Genomic DNA, 23,544 nt, shown 5'->3' on the forward strand with positions numbered 1-23,544 from the left:
AACCTGCCAAGAATAAACCATTTTTATTCCTTTGTCACTATTGTGAACATTCTTAATGATAATAATGGAATCTAAACAACCTTGGAGTTTGCACCAAGTAAAATGACGGCCTATTTATTGCCAGCTAATCCCCAGCACCATTATTAGAGTACTTATGGGCATTAAAAGCATATAAACAAGTACCTGAGCTCTCAAACCTGTATATGTCCCCATAAGACCTCAGGTCATCTCACCTCTCAGTATGAATCTCTGACATAAAGGTTTAGATCATCTCTAGGTTCCATTCCTGTCCTCTGATTATAGTCCTTCATCTACATCCATTTCAATAAAAGGCAGAGCTCTCACTACCTTCCTTCCTTGCACCACCTTTCCCCATGACAGCAACTACGGTCCAGAGGTCTGTAAATTTGACTCTTCAACCCCTGATATACAGTGAAAAAACTGTCAAAATAAAAATTCTCATCTCTTTTGTTACTACATAAATTTCATGAAGGTAATTGTCACCCTTATGACTGTAGTCTGGGAGCAAAATTTCATGTTCTGTGATAATGAATTCTCACATGGCTTTCACATAAGTGAAAACTAGCAGCACACTTGCTTTTATATTTAACTATAACAATGTTTTGAAGTTTAAAATTATATTTTCTACAGCCAGAGGAGGTTTAACTGGACATTTTAAGAATATTCATTTAAAAAATCACATTTCCAGTCATAAAGATAATTTATTAATATTATAGGTCATTTTTGTTAATTTATATGTGAGATTTATAAAACACTTAAGCCCCACCTCAGTCCTTGCCTCCCTTCAAAGAATGCCTTACAACAATAGTATTAAGATTTACTGTCTGAAATCTGATATGCCCGAAGTTTCACTATAAATCTGTCTTCAAAATTCATGATGTGGTCTAGAGTTATGTGAGAATGAAGTATAAAATGAGGTTCTTCTATTTTTCTAGTATTAAGCCTATTGGATTGAGTCCAAGGTAGATATATATAATGACATTCAAGCTATAAAAAGCCAGGGTGTAATTGACTTAGCTAGCACAGGGTTACTTTAAACAGAAAGATGTGGTTATTTTAAAGTCTGAGGAAAGGATTTAAGTATCCATGTCTGCTAAGCTGAACTAAGCTGAAGTTCCAAGTTCTTCCAAATTGAGTTTTAGTTGCCTGGCCAACAACCCACACTTTGAGGATTATAACAGCATTTATTTTGTCACTGGGTATCTTTGTGTTGAGGATTTGAGCCAGACCCTTGCTTCAAAGACCCTTTGCGTTATGGTCAGAAGTATGAGCTTTTCTTGATCATTGTCACCTAACATGATGACTGTCTTTCCCTTCCTCCTTAGTTTCAGATCCTCCAATAAGAAGACAGCACAGCTCAAAAGTGAAAGGACTTAATGATAGAGCTGATAGTGGAAGTCCCGGTCGGTAGAGGGCAGCCCCACTTCCTGGAATACCCACAAGCAAACTCTCCTGTTCTTCTTCAGAAGTCAAAGTGATATTCGTTCAGCATAGTTTGACTTTTTAAAAAGAAGTAATGATAGAAGATCCTGCCAGCTAAGTCTAAACACTGGAGCCACAGGACTTAGAGTTGAATCTTTGCTCTGTCACCCACAAGCTTAATAACCTTGGATAAATTACTTAAAGTAGGGGGGTAAAAACCAACCTGACAAGTTTGCTGTGAGGATGAATGAGATGGTGGGCAAAAAGCATTTGGTGCTAAAAGAAGCATGCAGCCAATGGGAGCACTCAAGGTGGTTTGCCCCGTCATTGGTTGACTTGGCACGGCTGCTGAGACGTTTCAGTATCTTCCATCCTGGGGAAATCCCAGTGCCATGTTTCCTGTGGCCTGAGCCGCAGACTTCCCAGATCTAGAAAAGCTGTCCACTAGAAAGAAAATGCTGCTTTATAACACTGCTAGGTAGATGACGATGCTTTAACTGGATTGATGTGGAGGACTGTCTAAATTTTAAATCTGAGCTTCAAAATGTTTTCTGTCAAGAGAAAATAACTCAGAACAATATTATTTCCCACCCCTCTTTTACCTCTCAGCTGAAATTCTCCCTTAACTATCACTAACCAACATGGGCTTGCTTTACTTTTTCTTTTTAAAACTTCTAACTTGATAGCATGCATATATATCATGACCTCATTCTTTCTCTCATAGTTAGTTGGCCAAATACACTCATTAATTTTTTTCCTTTATAGGACTGTGTAAAAACTGAAATAAAATCTCTTATAAGAATAGCCTACATGCAGTTCCACTTCTCTGATCAATACTTAACAAATTACTGAACTAGTAGCTCCCCGAGAGAGCAAGCTATGGCACAATGAATAGTATTTTATTTTAACACCATTGCAAAGATATGAAAAACAGAATAAAGTGATAGCCACTCATCTTTCTCTTAACAACAGGCAGCAACCACTTATTTATAAAGGGAGTAAGTGAAATGTAATGTTTTTATTTAACAGCTAATTATTTTCCTTTTACATGTTTGCTTTAGAGTGTTCTCCTGTTTGCCAAACCTAAAGATGCTGGATGAGGTCCCGAAGCTACCAGAGAATTCTTCGCCACCAGAAACGAATATTTTTTCAAAATTATTTATTATCTCTTAATACATAATCTGTAAAGAAAGAAAGCAGTCACCATTGCTTTGAAAAGCTAATGAATACAGGCAATGCATGACTAACAATTGCTACTATATATATATATATATATATATATATATATATATATATATATATATATAGTTTTCCTTTAAATCAGTGATTTCCAGTTTTTTAAAATTCTATACCCTATCAATGAATAAATCTTGAGTATGCACATACAATTTAATTTTTATTTAGAAATTGTATACATCAAATACTATATGAAAACATTAACTAGTAGAGATCTGTAGATGATGGGATAAAAATTAAACATGTATAAGAGCTCTAAGGTCTCTCCCAAGCACCAGCTACTCATCTGGTCTACCCTCAGGACCATGAGACCCTTGTTCTGTAAGTGCTGCTTTAAATACCTGAACCCATCAGAAGAAAAAGACACAGTCATAAATGCCTTGTGTCATTTTAAGCCATGTACATTGAATTCTTCATTTTAAATGTTCTTTCGTTCATTAGCGACATGTACACAATAGAAATTTAGGAAGGTCCTAGGCCATATTCATTAAATACTTAGCAAATAAACTATAATGGGAAAGCTTCTTTTTGTTTAAAGAATTTAATAATTGTGATTCTAAACCTGCCTTCCATATGTGCTAATGAGAAAAAACACAATTCCATTTAATTGCTTGCAAAATGTAGGGAAAGGTTAATAACTAGATCAACTTATGACCTTGTATTTTTTTTATAAAGATCAATTTTATTTCAGAACTAAGGTTTTTCTCAAGATGGTTAACCAGGGAGCCTAGCAAGAAATAAGAATATCTGTCTGGATATTTCTGCCAGGAGTAAACGTTGTTTGTAACATTTTACAACCAAGATTCTAATAAGACCAAGTTATAACCCCTTCCCTCAAAAATCTTACGAATGATTAAAGAAGGCAGTGCACATAATTTAACTTTAAATTATGGGAAGTCACTGTGAGGGCTTTCTAGAAAGAATATTATTTAAGTGGATATTTCAGGTAGCAGCAGGTTGTATTATTTCCATGGACGGCTTTATCTCCCATAACTCATCACAAGTACTCACCATTTTTTTTTTTTTAGCATACCTTAAACTTTGTTTATCCACGTTTTTCCTTAGTTCTGCAGTACTTTTCCCTTGAAGGCACTCTGAGAAATCTTTACTTCTTTCAATGCTCACTTCAAATATTATCTTTTTCAAAAGTATTTCCTCACTTTTTAAATCATGTTTCCTCTGCAGTTCCATAGTATATTTTTATAACACTTTTTCTTAATAATGCCTCCACTTGATTTTTTTTAAAGTTATACCATGCCTGCTTCTCCCCCAAAAGGCCTCAATCATGAGTTAATAAGAAAGTGGGACACACTTCATTTTAAATGTTGATGCAAGTATCTTTCTGCCTCTCTAAATGAGGGTAGAAAAATATTTTTTGGAAAGAACTAAAGACTAAATATTTTAGGCTTTTGGGCCATATAGTCTCTGTCATAATCACATAACTCTGCCGTATAATGCGCAGAAGCTACCATAGGCCATATGTAAATGAATGGTTGCAATTCTGTCCCAATAAATAGTTACTTACAAAATTGTGTGACAAACTGCTGTCTGTTGTTTGCTGATGCCTGCTCTAAATTCTAAGGCCATATGGTTGGTTGCTTCACTCTTCACCTATTGCCCTCCCTCGAAGCAGTATATACTTCTTCTACTCCTTGAAGTCAGCCGTGTCAAGGAACTTGATTTGGCCAGTGCAATATAAGTGGGTGTGATATAAATAACATGTAGGCAGAAATTTTGAGAACCTGATTGTGATTTGTCACACTTTTTTCCTTGTGCTCCACTAGCAGGAAAATTTCCAAATAGAGGTTGTTCCATGTTGTTCAAGTAGCCTAGGTTCTGCAGTGAATATGAGTGGAGCCACACTCATCCTACTGAGATATACACTGAGTGGCCAGATTATTATGACCACCTGACATTTGTAGGCAAATTAGCTATAATTTCATGCTGAAGTTGCTAGAGGGCCAGACCATTATAAATAGGGAAGCAGGTTGTTTACCACAACAGTAGAAGTGATTTTTTTCTGAAGATATGGGTAAACAATGTGATTTAACAGCCTCTGAACGTGGGATATATTTGAACGTGAGTGGCCAGATTATTATGACCACCCCATCAGTACTTCGTTGGGCCACCTTTTGCCTTCAATACTGCGGCGATTTTTCTTGGCATTGACTCCATGAGATATTGAAAGGTGATGTGAGGAATCTGACACCATGCCTGATGGATAGCACTGTCCAGTTCTATGAGATTTGATGGTTGTGGAACCAGCTGCCTGATGGCTTTTAACTTTGTCCCACAAATGCTCAATTGGATTGAGATCTGGTGATTGTGGGAGCCACCTAAGCAAGGTAAGGTCTCCCTCATGTTCTTGAAACCACTCCTGCACAATATGAGCACCATGGCATGACACATTGTCTTGTTGGAAGAAGCCATCTCCATTGGGACATGCCATCAACATGATAGGATGAAGTTGATCAGCAATGATACTTAGGTATGCTGTGCTATTCAGACTCTGTTCCACATGAATTAAAGGGCCCAAATCATGCCAGGACAACATGCCCCAAACCATAACACTGCTCCCACCAGCTTGAAGGGTTGTACTCATGCATGTAGGGTGCATGCTTTCATGCTGTTTCTGCCAAATTCTCACTCTGCCATCTGCATGATGCAACTGGAAACATGATTCATTGGACCACATGACTTTTCCAATGCTCAACTGTCCAATCCTTGTGTTCCTGTGCGAATTGGAGACATTTTATCTTGGTAACTGCAGACAGCAAAGGTGTTCAAACAGGCCTTTGGCTTCCATATCCCATATGATGCAGTGTACGGCTAATTTGCCTACAAACGTCAGGTGGTCATAATAATCTGGCCACTCACGTTCAAATATATCCCACGTTCAAAGGCTGTTAAATCACATTGTTTACCCATATCTTCAGAAAAAAATCACTTCTACTGTTGTGGTAAACAACCTGCTTCCCTATTTATAATGGTCTGGCCCTCTAGCAACTTCAGCGTGATGAAATTATAGCTAATTTGCCTACAAATGTCAGGTGGTCATAATAATCTGGCCACTCAGTGTATATATCTATAGCAAGAGAGAACAGGCCTATATCATCAACTTCTGTGATTTCACTTGAAGCTATACTATAGACTGGTCTAGCTCAACTAAGACAGCCCATTAAATTTAGAGACTACAATTTAACCTATTCAATGATGTGTTTTTCCCGCAAAATAGCACATCAGGCACTCCAAATGTTGAATAAATGAATAAATCTTTATTATAAAAATTATAACTTGAGTGACAAACTTACCAGGATGAATTACAATAGTTTAGGTGAAATATATTAAAAACTTTAGGGCAACAGTGTTAGAAATAGAAACAAGTTATGAGGGCATGAATAATTGAGGTATCATGATAGCCAACAAATTTGTTATTTTTCAAGTTAGCTTGAATTGAGTTATCTCTTACCTGCAGGCAAAAACATTCTAACTGGCAATGAAAATCACATGTTTCGTATGTGGAAGGTAAGAGGTGCTGGGTAGCTATGAGGAAGTATGACTAGTCACAATGATAAGTTAGGTCTCTAGATGTTTATCACACAATTTCTTTTATTTAAATATATTTTTATTGATTTCAGAGAGTAAGGGAGAGGGAGAGAGAGCTAGAAACCTCAATGATTAGAGAGAATTATTGATCAGCTGCCTCCCGCACACCCCCTACTGGGGATCGAGCCTGCAAGCCAGGCATGTGCCCTTGACTGGAATCAAACCCAGGACCCTTTAGTCCGCAAGCCAATGCTCTATCCACTGAGCCAAACCAGGTAGGGCTGTTCTGATCTTAAGAGACACAGGTTCTAAAGGCAGTGTGGCCAGAGGGCATTGACTTAAGTTGGTGATGCCTACCTAAGCCAGACAGGCACTGATTGGAGGAAGGCCAATGAACTGAATACTGTTAAACCAAATATTGAATTGATCTACTCATTGCAGTGGCAGTAGATCTAACAGCCATCAGGGGTGACATATACAATAATGGTAAGCTATCACTTCACATAAATCTGCTCACATGACCTGTGTAATACTTCCTTGCATCTATTAGCTATATTCTATTTTAGTATACTGACAGTCATACTGTGTTTGGAAATATACAAGAATTCCTGTGAGCAATAGAGCTGTATTTGTGGGGATTTTGTGCATGGGCACCAAAAAGGTCTAACTTCTAGCTATATACCATTTAATTCAATAGAATTATACTAAGCTCCCATTCTAAAACTTCTAGGTACATCCATCCTTCTGAAATATGCAGTTCTTCTTCAATATACTAGATGTAGTGTCATAAAAGGAATGTCCTAGTGCCACCTGGCACCTCACATTTAATTCTGTGGCTCAGTTTCATTTTTCCTCTGAATGACATAAGTGTGAAGGTTCATGATGACCTGAATGACTCAATTCAGGGATCAAATTGTGTAAATACTACAACTTTCCGACAGAGGACACAATGCAAATAACTCCTTTGTTAGAAAATAATTTCAGTCAGAGAAGCTCATTCAATGCATAAAAAGATAAACCTTACATATCAACTAGTCCAACTCTTTAAAAGCTCCCAGTGAATCAGCTCATATCAACTCTACAACATCCAATAAAGGATTTTACAGTTTACATTTGAACAAACAGAGGAATTATAAACATTTGAAAAAATTTTTGATTCATCCTAATCTTTAAGAAGTTCTACCTTATATTGAACTAATATCTGCCTCCTATAACTTCCAACTAATTGCTCAAATGTCTCAAGTATAATTAATTCCATCTTCTAGGGACTTTTTCTCAGCTTCTAGGCTCTTGAAAGTACCCTGATATTTTTCTCTTATATTACAGTGGAAATGTAAGTGGTTAAACTAGGATTAAAGGGATGAAGAGGATTGAGGAAGAGTAGATAAAAGTTAACTAGAAAGAAGTAAAGCAGAAAAGAATTTTATTTTCTTCAAGTTCTATATATATCCAAAGAGAAGATTCCGAAAATGAGTTTTTAGAATTAAGTTAGCAAGCTTATTTTTCAATTCCTGTACAAGTCATCTACTTCCAATTATTATTTCTTTCCAGAATAGAACAATTATAACTAATTGCTTGTCATTATACTACCAAATTGTGTTAATGGATGCCCATCTTTTTAAAGGCTAATTGCAGTCATGAAACAAAATTTCTAATTAGTTTTAGAGCTTTGGAGCAGATGCATAATATTTGAATCATGCAGGTGCATATTTGCTTATTTGCTTTTTTTCTCTTCAGAAGTATTCTATGAGCTCTGTTTGAAGTTTCTAAAAGGGCACTCTGAAACTTTATATACTACTTTATGAAAATCACAGTGAAAGCTACTATTGCTAATTTTTTTTTAATTTCTCCAAACTCTCAGTGTCCCTGAGCAAGACATATCATATTTTAAGATAGTTTTCACTTCATAGTTTATATTCTAGTTACTTTTGACAATGTATAAAATACAATTTCCTTCAAGGGCAGGATTCAAATTATTTCCTCTTTATACATCTCAAAAACTAAATGTCCTCTCCATGAGTATTGAGTGAAGGAGTAAAATTTGAATAGATCCTCATGGGAAAGATATTTTAAAAATTATATCTTATGAATCTAAAGAAATCATGTTTTAGGGCAAAAACATATATTTTGTAGAAACCAAATGAACTTCTCTATAAGGATGGATGTTAGCCTTGGGTTTCTTTTCCCTCCTGTCTCTCCCTCAAAGCAAATCTCAGACCAGCAGTTCTGCCCCAGTTCCTCCCTTCACCCAAGGAGACAGGGCTGACTATTTGAACCTGGCTAACTGACTCCTCTGAGTTTTCTATGGGTGGAGCATTCAAGCAGGCTTTAATTTTTATTTTCCTAATTCTCTTCCTTCCACACTTATAAAATGGTAAGGACGCGGCTTTTTCTCCTCTTTTCCTCTCTTCTCTCCTTGTTTCCCTTTCCTCTCTTTTTCCTCCCCTCCCTTCCAGTCTCCTCTCCACCCCTCCTCCCCCGACGCAGCCACATACACACACTTTGCACCTCACCCCCCTCACAGGTCCTGGAGGCAGGCCTGTCAGATGGTCTGGGCCCACTTAGTACTGGGCAAAGGCACCAAAGCTCCTTTCTACTTGCTTATCTCCATGTTTCCCTGAGCGGGGAGGTGCAGCTTTTTGTCACTTCTAAATGTCAATTCTGGGCTCAGCAGGATGGCACCCACTAGTATATCTAGCTTAGGGTTAAACTCTACTAAATCCCCACACAATTCATTAGAATAAATAGCTTTTGGGTCAGAGACCTAATTTGTAAAAAAAAAAAAAAAAAAAAAAAAATGTTCTTTTGTTTAACTAGTCATTGTTCTCTTCACTTACCTCCTTCCAGAAAATTGTGGGAGGTATTTTTCTGGGGAAGAATTCTGGTATTCCTGAATCCTATAGTCAAAATACCGTTTTCATAGTATGCTAATCTCACCTTACTCTCAATAGAGTATGTGTTTGCATTCGTACAAAAAAAATTAGGCTGATAGATTTCATACTAAACATTAAATTAAATTTTTACTTTTGTCAAAATCTACTATAAACTTTTATTAAATCTATAGGCCTCACCTGTATAGATTCAAAATCTATTGCCAATATGGTAAGAGTCATGTAAAATATATTTCCTATGCATAATGCAGAAAGTTAACATAGCAAACCTTTGTTGTGCAAATTAAGAATCAAATAAGAAACTAATATGAATGTATATTATTCTCACCCATAGCTGTGAAATTCAAGCAAGTAGCTAAATATTGGTCTGTATTACTCAGAAGAATTATGACCTCCTCTCTCTTTGGCTTTCTAAAATAAAAATAAAGACAAAGCAATTGATCACTAGGTAAAAGATCTAGGATGCCTTTCAAATGAATATATATTAAGTATCCACGGGTATATTGCCATCATTTTTTAGAAGTGAAACTCATTTTGATGAAAAATTGTGCTTTAAAAGGTTCATTTATTTCCCTTTTGCAAGCACACACCTGTTCAACAACTAGATATATTTTCTCTGCTTTTAAAATCATTATCTGTCTAAAACACATTTTTAAAAAGCTTTGTGTCTTTTTCCTCTCAGTAAATTGCCATGGGTAAACACAGGAAATGGCCCACTGGTGAGGGAAAACAAATTTATAAGAAGCAAATGAATGTTATGAAACACCGTGGTTCTAATACTCTAAACTTTTGGGAAGGTTTATGCACATCTCTACCTTTGTTTCTCTCATACTTAACTCTCCACAGCTCTTTCATCTACACAATGCAATTTAGCTCTGATTTAAGATCTGTAATAGCAGGCGAGTCACTGGATAGGAATCAGATATTTTATAGTATTTCTACGGTAGCCTAACATTCCTTTAGCAGCCACAATATTCAAGACCCTGGACAACCATTTTTAGACCCTGTGCTAATACATATGTAACTTTGCTATTCTTTTTTAAAAGATGTTAATTTAGCAGTAAACAGCCTTTGGGATAGGAGGAACTTCATCTTAGCCCTCCAGTCTACAAAATTGTCTTCTAGGATTATTTATTTATTTATTTATTTATTTATTTATTTATTTATTTATTTATTTATTTTGCATTTGATCCCTCTACTCCATCTGGGAGTAGATATTCTTTTCCCTTGAGTTGTTGTGTTGTTGTTGTTTTTAATCCTCATCCAAGGATATTTTTCCATTGATTTTTTAGAGAGAGTAGAAGAGAGAGGGAAAGACAGAGAGAAATATCGATATGAGAGAAACACATTGATTGGTTGCCTCCTCCACAGGCCCTGACCAGGGCCCGGGCCAGGGAGGAGCTTGAAACTGAGGTACGTGCCCTTGACCAGAATCAAACCTCGGACCCTTCGGTCCTCAGGCCAGCACTCTATCCACTTAGCCAAACTGGCTAGGGCCTCCCTTGAGTTTTGACTGGGGCAGAATAGAAAGAGAGAGAAGGCAGTAGACGTGGTATAAAAACAATTGAGTATATACGGGCTCTGATGGCTAAATTTATGTGTCACCTTGACTGAGCCATGGTGCCCAGATATTAGGTCAAACATTCTGAATGTATCTGAAAAGGCCATTTCCCACTGAGTGCTACTGATAGATGCAGCAGCATAGAGAGTAAACTGCAAAATAAAAACCCTGTGTGGATTTGGAGTGCTTATTGTTATGAGGCAATGCATTTGTGTATACAATATAAACCATTTCTTACATAATTGTATGTGATCTATATAACTTGTTTGTGAGGTAATAATATGTCCATGATATGGTTCAAGAAATAGACCCAGATGAGTTAGAGTGACTCACTTGGGATTATCCAATTAGTAAGTGCTGTTATTGGCTCAGGTTGATGTCTCATGACCACCAAATCAATAGGCTTGCTATCACACCTCCAGGCTTCACAACTGTCATATGACTCTACCATGACCTTGTTTATAAGAGCTGAGAGTGTGTTTTCATCAATCAGAATGGACTTTATAACAGGCCTAGTAAGAAACAGGTCACACGCTAGAAGACATGATTACTTTCCCTTGGGGCCTAGACCTAAAATTCATTTTCCTCATCTCCATACAGGGTAAGCCCAGACCCTGTCCCCTACTGGAGCATCATCCCAATAGCAGAAAACTTTAAATTCTGTAAAAATAAAAAATATCTGGAGAGATGCATTGCACATTATGGTGAGCAGAGGGAGGTAGGAGAAAATAGTGCATGTGTGTGGTGTTGACTCAAGATGGAATGTGAGATACAGTACTTATTATTTTCTGATCTACAGAATTTAACAAAAATTTGGAACTATGATTTGCTTCACAAATCCCTAAGTCTCAGTATGTCTGCTCTAATACAGATCGTTAAGCTAAGATCTCACACCATATCCCTGAAGTAATCATCAGAACAAGGTGACTATTTCTTCTTTGTTTTCAAGAGAGTAAGAACATATCTGTTGGCAGAATAAACCTTCAAGGTTTATAATCATGTGTTAAATACATAAATGAATCAGACTTTTTTTCTTTAACTGCAGGTCTCAGGATGGAGAACAAGAAAAATAAAGTAATTTTGGGCAATAACTCGTACGTAACTGCAGTTCTTCATACACTACCTTTCTCCACCAAAATGCCATTTTAAAAGCTTTTGTGGCCCTATACCAAGATATCACAAAAGAGTAAATGTCACTTTGGGCAACAGAGTCAAATGGTGGGTGCACTTAAATGTAAAAATTTGCTATTCCAGCAAGAGAACAAAAGAGACATGTATTTTAGGTTTATAATTATAGTCATCTACAGCAGTATCATCATCATCATCATCAAGGATTATCTAGGCACCAATGGCACAGTGGAAGAAAATTTGATTTACCAAAAAAGAAGAATGTCAAATGAGAATGCTTTCAGCAAAGACAAGCAATCAATACTAAATGGCACATTATTTATACCATCTTTAATCTTTCTAAAAATTAAGCAGAGTGGAGCCAAATAAGATAGAACAAAAAGCCAAGGTGATTCAAACAGTAGTAATTTCTTATGTGCTAGATGTTATCCAGATCCTAAAACAAACATGCCCCAGGCCTCATTTTCTACCTCTACAAATAACCTATGGATATTTCATTTAGCTGATGTGCCTCATCAAGATCATCACCTACCTCACAGAAAATTGTTCAACTAAGAGACATGTCAAAACAAATCTATAAAAACTCCATTCTTCCAGGCTTCTAATGTCCATTTTGGCCTTTGATCTCATCTTCCTTTGGAAAAAAATGTCACCTTCCTTCCTTGCATGGAATAATTCAATCTCCTTAAAAATATCTCAGTTGTCAGACAAGAAAAACAAGTCTGGCATCTTGTTAAAGTTCTTTTAAAAAGTGGAGACCAAACTGGTTTCTTACCCTGTAGAAACATTCTTGGCAGAACATTCCCCTTAGATAACCATCTATGTCAGCATATATAGTTGTTGTTTATGATCAGCTTCCTTATTATGATATAGTAAGGGAATAATCCTGAATTGAACATATTTTCTTTATGTAATTCACAATTTTTACTACTTAGCTTGCTGTATAGTTCAGCTGACTTTCGTGTGTTTTTTTCCTTGAGGCAAGACTTTATTAAAGTTGGAAGCAGTGAGTTTGATTTACACTCTGGCACAAACTCTTTAATCTGGGCAACTACTCCAGATTAGTTTCCTGCCGTTACCACTGTCATCAGAATTTATTTCCAAATTAAACTGAAACTCTGAACCACATTTGCTGACAGAAGAATTACCATCATGTTCAAATCACATGTACATAAAAGAATTGTTGTCAAAGTGTAGTGAAAAATATTTTGTTAGCTTTATTTGTTTTCTCTTGGTTTTCCATAGCATTCACTCATCCCTTGATATGTCAGGCTGTGAGGGTGTCACTGGAAAGTACTTTATCGACCTTCTTTACGGCAGCATCACCCAAGATTTCCAAGCAGAAACCTTCCATATCATCTTTTGCATAAGCCTCAGTAATTGTGTGTATTGCTACATTTTAGGTAACTCATAAAGCACTCATGTTTGTGTGAAAGGTATTTTTTATGTTTGAACTTGTCCACGTGTACTTCTATCAGCTTTTTATCTCAATTATTTTTCTTTAAAGAACTCCTTTAGATTTAAACCTATTTCTTTATGCTGTGAATGCTAAACCTGCTTAAATTGTTATTATTTCTGTTACATCATTTGCCTGTACTTTTTCCACAAGTAACACAGTAAGGTTTTAGCACTTCTCCATCAACAGTGGCCACAAAACTAAACTCCATGCGTAAGGTCACATTTTTTTCTAATTGAAACTTGTATGGATTATTTTGCCCTTCCTTTCTTGTAATCACTTATATTCTATTGACACATTTAGGGAAAAAATGTTTTTTCTCATGACCAAAAGACTCTAGGAAACTAGGCTTAGGAAAAAGCCCATCTTTAAATTAGGGTTAAATATAAATTTTACTTATGAAACATAGCAAAGAATGTTAAACTGTAAAAATTCTGACTTAGTAAAATACCTACTATAATAAATTATAATTTAGTGCTTATTTGTTCTCAGAGTTTTATACACTTTCAGATTATATTTGACTAACTTTAAAATATCTCACATAACTAATATGCAGCTGAACCACAAGCAAATCATCACCAAGTTCAACAGCATGTGTATTTATCTATATACTATTAAACAAGATGAGTTTTCTAATTATGAGCTTGGATACCACGGTATGCCAATTGCTATAATGGTTTCTAAATACTCTCATTTTCTATACTTTCTTTGTATTATATTGTTGCAAACCAGTAACCAACAGTTTGCACCAAGTATGAAACACATTTTGACACTTAACATATCTATCTATCTTATCGATCCATCTATTATCAATAATACAAAAGAAGATTGATTTTAAATATGTAATCTGTATTATTACCTCCATTATGTTTTCTCAAGAAACTTTGCATGAATCTGATTTATTTAGTCATTGTCATTATTCAAACCCTACTATTCTCTTCTTTCAGAAAGTGTGTCCTGGTATAGTTTCAGTTATCCCTTAGCAAAGCCCTTCACCTCACCTGACCTCAGAATTTACCTTTAGTAAAAATAAGAAAAGTATTCATTACTAAACATTTTCTTTTGATAGAAAATCTGCTGTTTCAGCATCTCCTTTTCCCACCATCCATCAGAGAGACTAACATTACCTTCCTAAGGCTTTTAATCAAACTCTTCCAGAGGAAAGAGGAACAGGTAGTAGGAGCCCTTGTGAGCAATGAGTCCCCTGCATTTTGAAGGGGAAGGTATTTAATTTCATGAGAATTAGGAGCTCATGCCTCACTCCCTTGCAGCAACGATGGAAGGTGGGAAAACTGCAGGAGTCATGATGCCATGGTGAACCCAGGGAGTCTAGGTCTGAAGCACAAACTCTAAACCAAGGCCAGTCTCTATGCAAAACCTTGGTGGAGATGCAATTGAGCAGATTCCCTTCAAAAGAGCATGTAAGCATGGAAATAGAAGAGACAACCGCTGCTGCACCTCATGGAACTTCTGTTTTAGCATTTGCACAATAAACTAAGGGAGCATAACCTATAGTATGCTGGAGATTGATAACTCCTAAGAAGAAAAATGAAGGACTAAAACAGTGGTTCTCAACCTTGGCTGCACATTAGAATCACCTGGGAATCTTTTTAAAATCCTGATTTCTAGGCCTCATCATCCAGAAATTCTGTTTCTTTGTTACTAACGTTGTGGTTCCACCCCATAACAAAGAAACAGAATTTCCAGGAGATGAGGCCCAGAAATCAGGATTTTAAAAAGATTCCCAGGTGATTCTAATGTGCAGCCGAGGTTGAGAACCACTGGACTAAAAGGAAACCTGGATGATGGAATATAGTCTCAGGTTTAAATGGGGTAATCAGGGAGGCAATCTCTTAGAAGGGGAACTTTGCACAAAGCCCTGAAGGAGGTAAGAAAGCAAACAATATGGATCTGTGGAGGAAACGTCATTCAGGCACAAGGAATAGGAGTCTGTATTTGGGAGATGCCCACTATGTTGCAGGAAATGCAAAGGCACCACTGTGACCAGAGCAGAGTAATAAGGCAAGAGGAACCAAAGAGGAAACCCAAGAAGCAATGAAGGCCAGGCCATGCAGGGCCCAGGAAGCCAGCGTGAAGATGCTGGCTCTCACTCTGAGTGAGGTGGGAATCGGGAAAGGGATTTGCGTGACAAAGTCACGTGATTTCACCTATGTTTTTATAGGTCATTCTGTGACTGCAAAAAGTATTTTTCTTGCCCGGCTGGCATGGCTCAGTGATTGAACATTGACCTGTGAATCAGGAGGTCACAGTTCGATTCCCATCCAGGCCAATCAAGACACATGCCCAGGTTGCAGGCGCAATCCCCAGTAGGGACGTACTGGAGCAGCTGATCAATGATTCTCTCTCATCATTGATGTTTCTCTCTCCTTCTCCCTTCCTCTCTAAAATCAATAAAAATATATTTTTAAAAAAGCATTTTTTTCCAGCAAGGTCCAGTTGCATAGATTAGTATATAAGGTGAAAAAATCACAGGATGAAAAGAAGTTTCACTGTGTAATTCTTATTCTTCCTTTGTATTGTACGTATTAAATTCTTCTTCCTATCTAGTCCACCAATACTGCCATTATTACCGGATACAAATGCTATAATCTAAATCGTTGACAGGAGTGAACAATGGAAGGCTTCCTCAAAGGCAACTATATTTACACCCTTTAATTGTTTTGTGTTTTTTTAGGAACTTGACTCTGAAAGAACTGCTGTGCAGGATAATGATAACTCCAGCAACGCCCTGGAAGAATATATATGCTCTAGGTTGCAGTACTATTAGTACCAAATGCTGTATGAGAATACTCCTCACTTATTTCTTTCCTTTATTTAAGCAGTATGTTATTAACCCAAAATTATTCAAATAATCATGGTATTTTTCTTCCCATCTTTGCTCTCTTTTTATAACTAGAGTTACAAATGCAGCCATTTAATTTCATTAATGTTACTTCTCAATAAAACTTCTCAATTGTATGTGGGAGGCGACTAAAGCAATGCTAGAGGGAAATTTGTTGCTTTAATGTTTATATTAAAAAGGAAGAAAGACCTAAAATCAATAATCTAAGCTTCTCCAGAAGCTAGAAAAAATAAAAACAAGTTAATAAGGAAGATATAACAAAGGAATGATAAAGATCACAGCAGAAATCTATAAAAGAGAAACCAGAAAAATAACAAAGAACGTCACAGGAACTAAACAGTTGGTTCTTTGAAATGTTCAACAAAATTGATAAACCTTTTGTTAAAATTGACAAGAATAAAACAGAGAAAGCATAAATGACCAAATCGGGAATAAAAGAAAAAACACCACTGCCAACCTATAAAAATAAAAAATATTATTAAGAAATATTGTAAACTACTTTATGCACCGAATTGGACAATTAAATGAAATGAGCACATTACTTAAAAAAACACAAAATAACAAAACATATTCAAGAAGGATAGCTCTTCAACAAGGAAGAAATTGAAATAATAATTTAAAATTTTTCTCACAAAGAAAATATCAGCCCCAGGTGGCTTTACCAGTGAATTTTATCAAGTATTTAGGGAAGAAATAATGTCAATCACTCACAAACTTTTTCAGAAAATAGAGGAGGAAAAAGCACTCTACTCCATGTGGGAACCACTCAGTCAGGATGTATCTCAATTTTGACCCATCACTCTTTAAGACATAAATGCCTCTTCCTTTTGATCTCACCAGTGTCATGAAAGAAAATGCAGGTTCCCATAGAAAAATGGCTCCCAAGTTTCAGAGCTATTAATGTATCATTTGGGTGACATTAATATATTTTGAAGCTTGTACTTGACTAAGGCAGCTACCATATGTCAAAGCATAGCTCAGAGTCATCAAAATCTGTGAATCTTTCTGAAATTGTTTCTTTCCATAAAATTGCTCTCTAATTTTCAGATTCTGTTTCCTGTGACTTTAGAAATTCTGCAATAGGAAATGAGGTTCCTCTACAATACCCATTTGCATAATATGCATATAAGCCATGTGTATTAGTCTGGTTTCTCCAGAGAAACAAAACCAATCTCTTTATATGTAAAGAGATTTGTTATAAGCAATTGGCTCATGTGACTATGGAAACTGAGGATCCCAGGATCTGCAGTTGTCAAGCTGGAGTCTCAGCAGAGCCAGTGGTATAGTTCCAGATCGAGCCTGAGTCTAAAGGCAAAAGAAAGCCAATGTCACAGCTTGAAGACCATGAGGCAAAGAGAATAGATTCGCATCGGCTCTGTTTTTTGTTGCTGCTGTTCTACTCAGGCCCCCAGCCGATTGGATGAGGCCCACCCACACCCAGGAGGGCAATCTACTTTACTCTGTCTACTGAATCAAGTGTCAGAACTCAGAAGCACAAACACTCCCAGAAAAATGTTGGGTCAAATTGCTGGGCACCCTGTGGTTCAGTCAAGTTGACCCATAAAACTAACCATGTCTTACCAGACAATCTGCCCAGGATAGTAAATGAGATCACAGTCACTCAGCAGATTCAACAAATAGTTATTAGCCTCTATGATGTATCTGTTTTCAATGTAGGATCTGAGGAAACAATAGTAATTAAAAGGGACAAAACTCCCACCCTCCTATAGTTGATGTGAAAAAGTATATTCCATGCCCTAACCAGTTTGGCTCAGTGGATAGAGCATCAGCCTGTGGACTGGAAGGTCCCAGGTTCGATTCCGGTCAAAGGCATGTACCTGGGTTGCGGGCACATCCCCAGTAGCAGGTGTGCAGGAGGCAGCTGATCGATGTTTCTTTCTCATTGATGTTTCTAACTCTCTATCCCTCTTCCTTCCTCTCTGTAAAAAATCAATAAAATATATTTTTAAAAAAATAGAAAAGAAAAAGTATATTCCATATTTCACAGGCATTGGCTTCCCACTGTCTATTGAAGGATTTCCAGGTTCTTGCGAAGTTGTCCCATCCCACAGAATCCAACAGCTGACCTGTGAATGATGCTGGGGTTAGGAGTGCTCATACCTCATGCAGTCAAAAATCCATGAATAACTTTTGTCTCCCCCAAGACGTAACTACTAACAGTCTGCTGTGATAAACTCATATGAACTTATATGAATTCCTGGAAATTGGAGAAAGTTTGGGAGGGAAGCAGAGGGTTTAAGTAACATAAACCATGCTGTTCTCAAAGTTGCCTGTGGGGTGCCTGAGTCTTTGCTGCTGGACCAGCTCCATGCATCTGACTGCTCTTGGCCTTTGGATGATTTATCTGCAAAGATGCGCTTCATTCCTAATAGAAATGGATTTCTGGGGAAGCAGTGCATATCCTCCAGACAAGCCCAGTCATGTTTGAGCTCCAGCAGGGCACACAGCTGCAGCTCAGTCTGGCACCCCAACTACACACGTAATCAGTTTGAATCTGAACTACCACCTCCTTTGAACAAATCAATAACAGACTTGTTTGTCCTCCCTGAGTGTTTAAAACAAGTGTGGTCCGTGTGTTGCATCTCAGTAGAAAATTTAATCTTGTGAGTCATGAAAGATCTGACAAGTTGGTCCCTTTGGAGGCCTTTAATTCCCAAAATTCTTGATTTGAAAAAGTTTCTCTGCAAAAAGTTTCTCCTATCTGTCCTATGTGACTAAAACTGAAAGATTATATATCTATATATATCTATAAGTTACTTTTTCTTCTTCCAACGAGCCATCTAAATATTTGTATGGCAATACTAATGGTCTCTGATAATACTTGAAGTCCAAAACAAAAAGGAAAGTTTCAAACTCGATATCCCCTTTTCTGCTCACTATACAAAATCTGACTTGCCAAGTACCCAGCACAGAATCTCCTGATGGCTTTGAATGAGGTGTGACATGCCAGCTTCCTCTCTGGTTGAGAAAACTGCTGAAATCTTCACTGTTGCCTTTCTGTTATAGATGCTTCCTTTGTGATAAGTTAACTCACTTCTTCCAGGCATAGGATACATTTCTCAAGTTGTTCATTGGCAAATGAGTTTACCTCTACTAGTTTTTTTTTTTTATTGCTTAAAGTATTACAAAGGGTATTACATATGTATCCATTTTATCCCCCCGCCCTAGACAGTCCCCTAGCCTCCCCTATCACCCAGTGTCTTATGTCCATTGGCTATGCTTATATGCATGCATACAAGTCCTTTAGTTGATCTCTTACCCCCCTACCTCCTGCCCCCCAACCCTCCCCGGCCTTCCCGCTGCAGTTTGACAATCTGTTTGAGGCAGCTCTGCCTCTGTATCTATTATTGTTCAAAAGTTTAGAATGGTCTCTATTGTCCATGAATGAGTGAGATCATGTGGTATTTTTCCTTTATTGACTGGCTTATTTCACTTAGCATAATGCTCTCCAGTTCCATCCATGACATTGCAAATGGTAAGAGTTCCTTCCTTTTTACAGCAGCATAGTATTCCATCGTGTAGATGTACCACAGTTTTCTAATCCATTCATCTACTGATGGGCACTTAGGCTGTTTCCAGATCTTAGCTATGGTGAATTGTGCTGCTATGAACATAGGGGTGCATATATCCTTTCTGATTGGTGTTTCTGGTTTCTTGGGATATATTCCTAGAAGTGGGATCACAGGGTCAAATGGGAGTTCCATTTTCAGTTTTTTAAGGAAACTCCATACTGTCTTCCATAGTGGCTGCACCAGTCTGCATTCCCACCAGCAGTGCACAAGTGTTCCTTTTTCTCCACATCCTCTCCAGCACTTGTCGTTTGTTGATTTGTTGATGATAGCCAGTCTGACAGGTGTGAGATGGTACCTCATTGCTGTTTTGATTTGCATCTCTCGGATGATTAGTGACTTTGAGCATGTTTTCATATGTCTCTTGGCTTTCTGAATGTCCTCTTTTGAAAGGTGTCTATTTAGGTCCTTTGCCCATTTTTTGATTGGATTGTTTATCTTCCTTTTGTTAAGTTGTATGAGTTCCCTATAAATTTTGGAGATTAGGCCCTTATCAGATAATTCATTGGCAAATATGTTTTCCCACACAGTGGGTTTTCTCGTTGTTTTGTTGATGGTTTCTTTTGCTGTGCAGAAGCTTTTTATTTTGATGTAGTCCCATTTGTTCATTTTGTCTTCAGTTTCAAGTGCCCTAGGAGCTGTATCAGTGAAGAAATTGCTTCGGCATATGTCTGAGATTTTCTTGCCTTTGGATTCTTCTAGAATTTTTATGGTATCCTGTCGTACATTTAAGTCCTTTATCCATTTTGAGTTTATTTTTGTGTATGGTGTAAGTTGGTGGTCTAGTTTCATTTTCTTGCATATATCTGTCCAATTTTCCCAACACCATTTATTGAAGAGACTATCTTGGCTCCATTGTATGTTCTTGCCTCCTTTGTCAAATATTAATTGAGCATATTGGTTCGGGCCGATTTCTGGGCTCTCTATTCTATTCCATTGATCTATATGCCTATTCTTGTGCCAGTACTAGGCAGTTTTGAGAACAGTGGCTTTGTAATACAACTTGATATCTGGTATTGAGATCCCACCTACTTTGTTCTTTTTCAGGATTGCTGCAGCTATTCGGGGTCTTTTTTTATTCCAGATGAATTTTTGGAAAGTTCGTTCTAGATCTCTGAAGTATGCTGTTGGTATTTTAATGGGAAGTGCGTTGAATTTATAGATTGCTTTGGGTAGTATGGACATTTTAATGATGTTGATTCTACCAATCCATGAACACGGTATGTTCTTCCATCTGTTTATGTCTTCCTCTATGTCTTTTTTCAACGTCCTATAGTTTTCTGAGTAGAGGTCTTTTACCTCTTTAGTTAAGTTTATTCCTAGGTAGCTTAGTTTTTTCAGTGCAATGGTAAACGGGATTGTTTTTATAATCTCTCTTTCTGAAAGTTCACTATTGGTGTATAGAAATGCCTCAGGTCCTCTACTAGTTTTTGATTGCCTGTATAATGAATTTTTTTACTTCATTTTTTTTTTATTGCATAGATTATCAAAAACTAACATTTACTGAGAGGAGATCATGGTTATAAGATGCTAGAGGCCCAATGCATGAAATTTGTGCATGGAGAAGGGGGGTCCCTCAGCCCAGCCTGCACCCTCTCCAATCTGGGATCCCTTGGGGATGTTCAACTGTCGGTTTAGGTCTGATCCCACAGGAATTGGGCCTAAACTAGCAGTTGGGCATTCCTCTCACAATCCGTGACTGCTGGCTCCTAACAGCTCGCCTGCCTGGCTGCCTGATTCTCCCTAATTGCTTCTGTCTGCCAGCCTGATCACCCCCTAACCGCTCCTCTGCCGGCCTGATTGACACCTAACTGCTCCCCTGCCAGCCCGAACGCCCCCAACTACCCTCCCCTGCCAGCCCGATGGCCCCCAACTGCCACCCCTACTGGCCTGGTCGCCCCACACAGCCTGCTGTTTGGTCATTACTGTTACTGTGATGGCGTCCCTGACAATTTGCATATTCCTCTATTATTAGTATAGATTTTTCTCTAATCTTCATGATAACCTGAAAGGCAGATATTATTCTTTACATACAGCAATTGAGGTAACTGTGGCTACAAAATAACTTTACTCACTTGTTCAAGGTCACCCAACCAAAGAATGTAAATTGAGATTTAAAAAAATAGTTTTTGGTCAATTTTTTATGTTCCCTGTGTGTCAGTACTACTTAATGTAATAATGTGTGATGTAGTTACATCACAGCTATTGTTAGAAAGAAAGAGTGAAATGCTTTGGGCGGATATGAGAACAGACCTCTCCAGTTTCCTAGGTTCTTCTTGCTGATAATGGCCTACCTGAACAGGAAGCAATACCATTAGCTTTTGTCCTTGGATATGCACAGGACAACTTTCATATGGAATTTTGCCTCATATTTATTCTAATTGAAGCCAACCCTATGTGTTCTTACATATGGAATCAGATTTTAAATATGATCATGAACTACATTTTAGTAAAAATAAAGATGACATTGCAATGAAGGCAGAGTCACAATACCTAACTTTGTATATAGCATTGCTGTAGGAGTATTGGAATATGCAAAAAAAATGAAAAGTGCTATGTTCCAAATTTTTATGTTGCAGATAGTCTACCCTTTATTGCTATTTACCAGATGGTAAGTCCATGATTAGGAGAAATAAAAAAAAAAATACACCAGGGAAAATGTACTCAAAAAGGTTTTTAAATGAGAAATTAGACTTGAAAATGCAATGCTTTTGATTACTACAATGCTTTATTGATATTAATGCTATAGAATTTCTCACGGGTCGTTCTTTAATCACCACTTCTGTCTAATTGTTATTTCTCTGAATATTCAACTTACATTTCAACTAAAAAAATGACTAACATTTTGAGTACATTTTGATTATTGTCTAATGTTTAGTTTCAAACTTACTTGAGAGTGTCATAACCCTCTTCAGGATACAATTTGTCACCATTGAGTTTTTGCAGTAAGTTTTTCTGCAAAAAGTATATTGTTTGCTTTGCAAATGTTGACTATGTATAGCTCTTCCGGGAAACAAGTGGTAATAAAATGTGGAAATTAATTTGAAACAGGAGATATAGCAGAAATTATAACTCTCAATGTCAGCTGTCGACATGCAAGAAGACCCCCAGATGAACCTATTGCTCGAGCAAAGCTTAGATTATCAGATTTATTGCAAGGAGAGTGAATATCACCTTGACAGAAACATAGTAGTGACCTTAGAGGAGGAAAGCCAGTGGGAAGTATTTGAAGGGTTTTATGACTTAAGTTGGGAGATTTTAGGTAAATCTTGCAAGGAGGGTAACTGATTGGTATTAGACAAAGTTTATAACATGGAAACTTTGGTTTAGAGGACAGGGAGAGGTGAGGACTTAAAGTATTGATGCATAAACTATTAGTCTTGCTAAATAAGTTATTTTAGCTGCTTTATCATCTTAGTTGAAAGTAGCAGTTTTTCCTAGAGCAAATGGCTAACTTATTTTTTCTTGATCATACAAATACTTTGCACAGGGGGAAAAAGTATATCGGATTCTGGTGGACTTGGTCCTTTAGCTCTGTTACCATCATTGTCAGCACTGTAGTTGTACCACTACTTGGGAGAATATCTTTTCAGCCTATGCATGTAAACTTCAGAGGAGCTATATTTCACCATGCGACCTGTTTTTTTAGTCTTCACTTATTTGTGTATAAACAGAATTGCCTCCAATAGCATCACATAGCACATCCCTTTCCTGTTGGGTAAATAGCGACTCTCTTAAATACCTTTTGTCCAGAGTCCATAATCTTTTAGTCCCTTTTAATTATTTAAATAGTCTTGTTTTGGCATTTAAAGAGTCAGTATTAATTATTC

Source organism: Myotis daubentonii, chromosome 3 (genome assembly GCF_963259705.1).
Source record: "Myotis daubentonii chromosome 3, mMyoDau2.1, whole genome shotgun sequence".
Classification (NCBI taxonomy): domain Eukaryota; kingdom Metazoa; phylum Chordata; class Mammalia; order Chiroptera; family Vespertilionidae; genus Myotis; species Myotis daubentonii.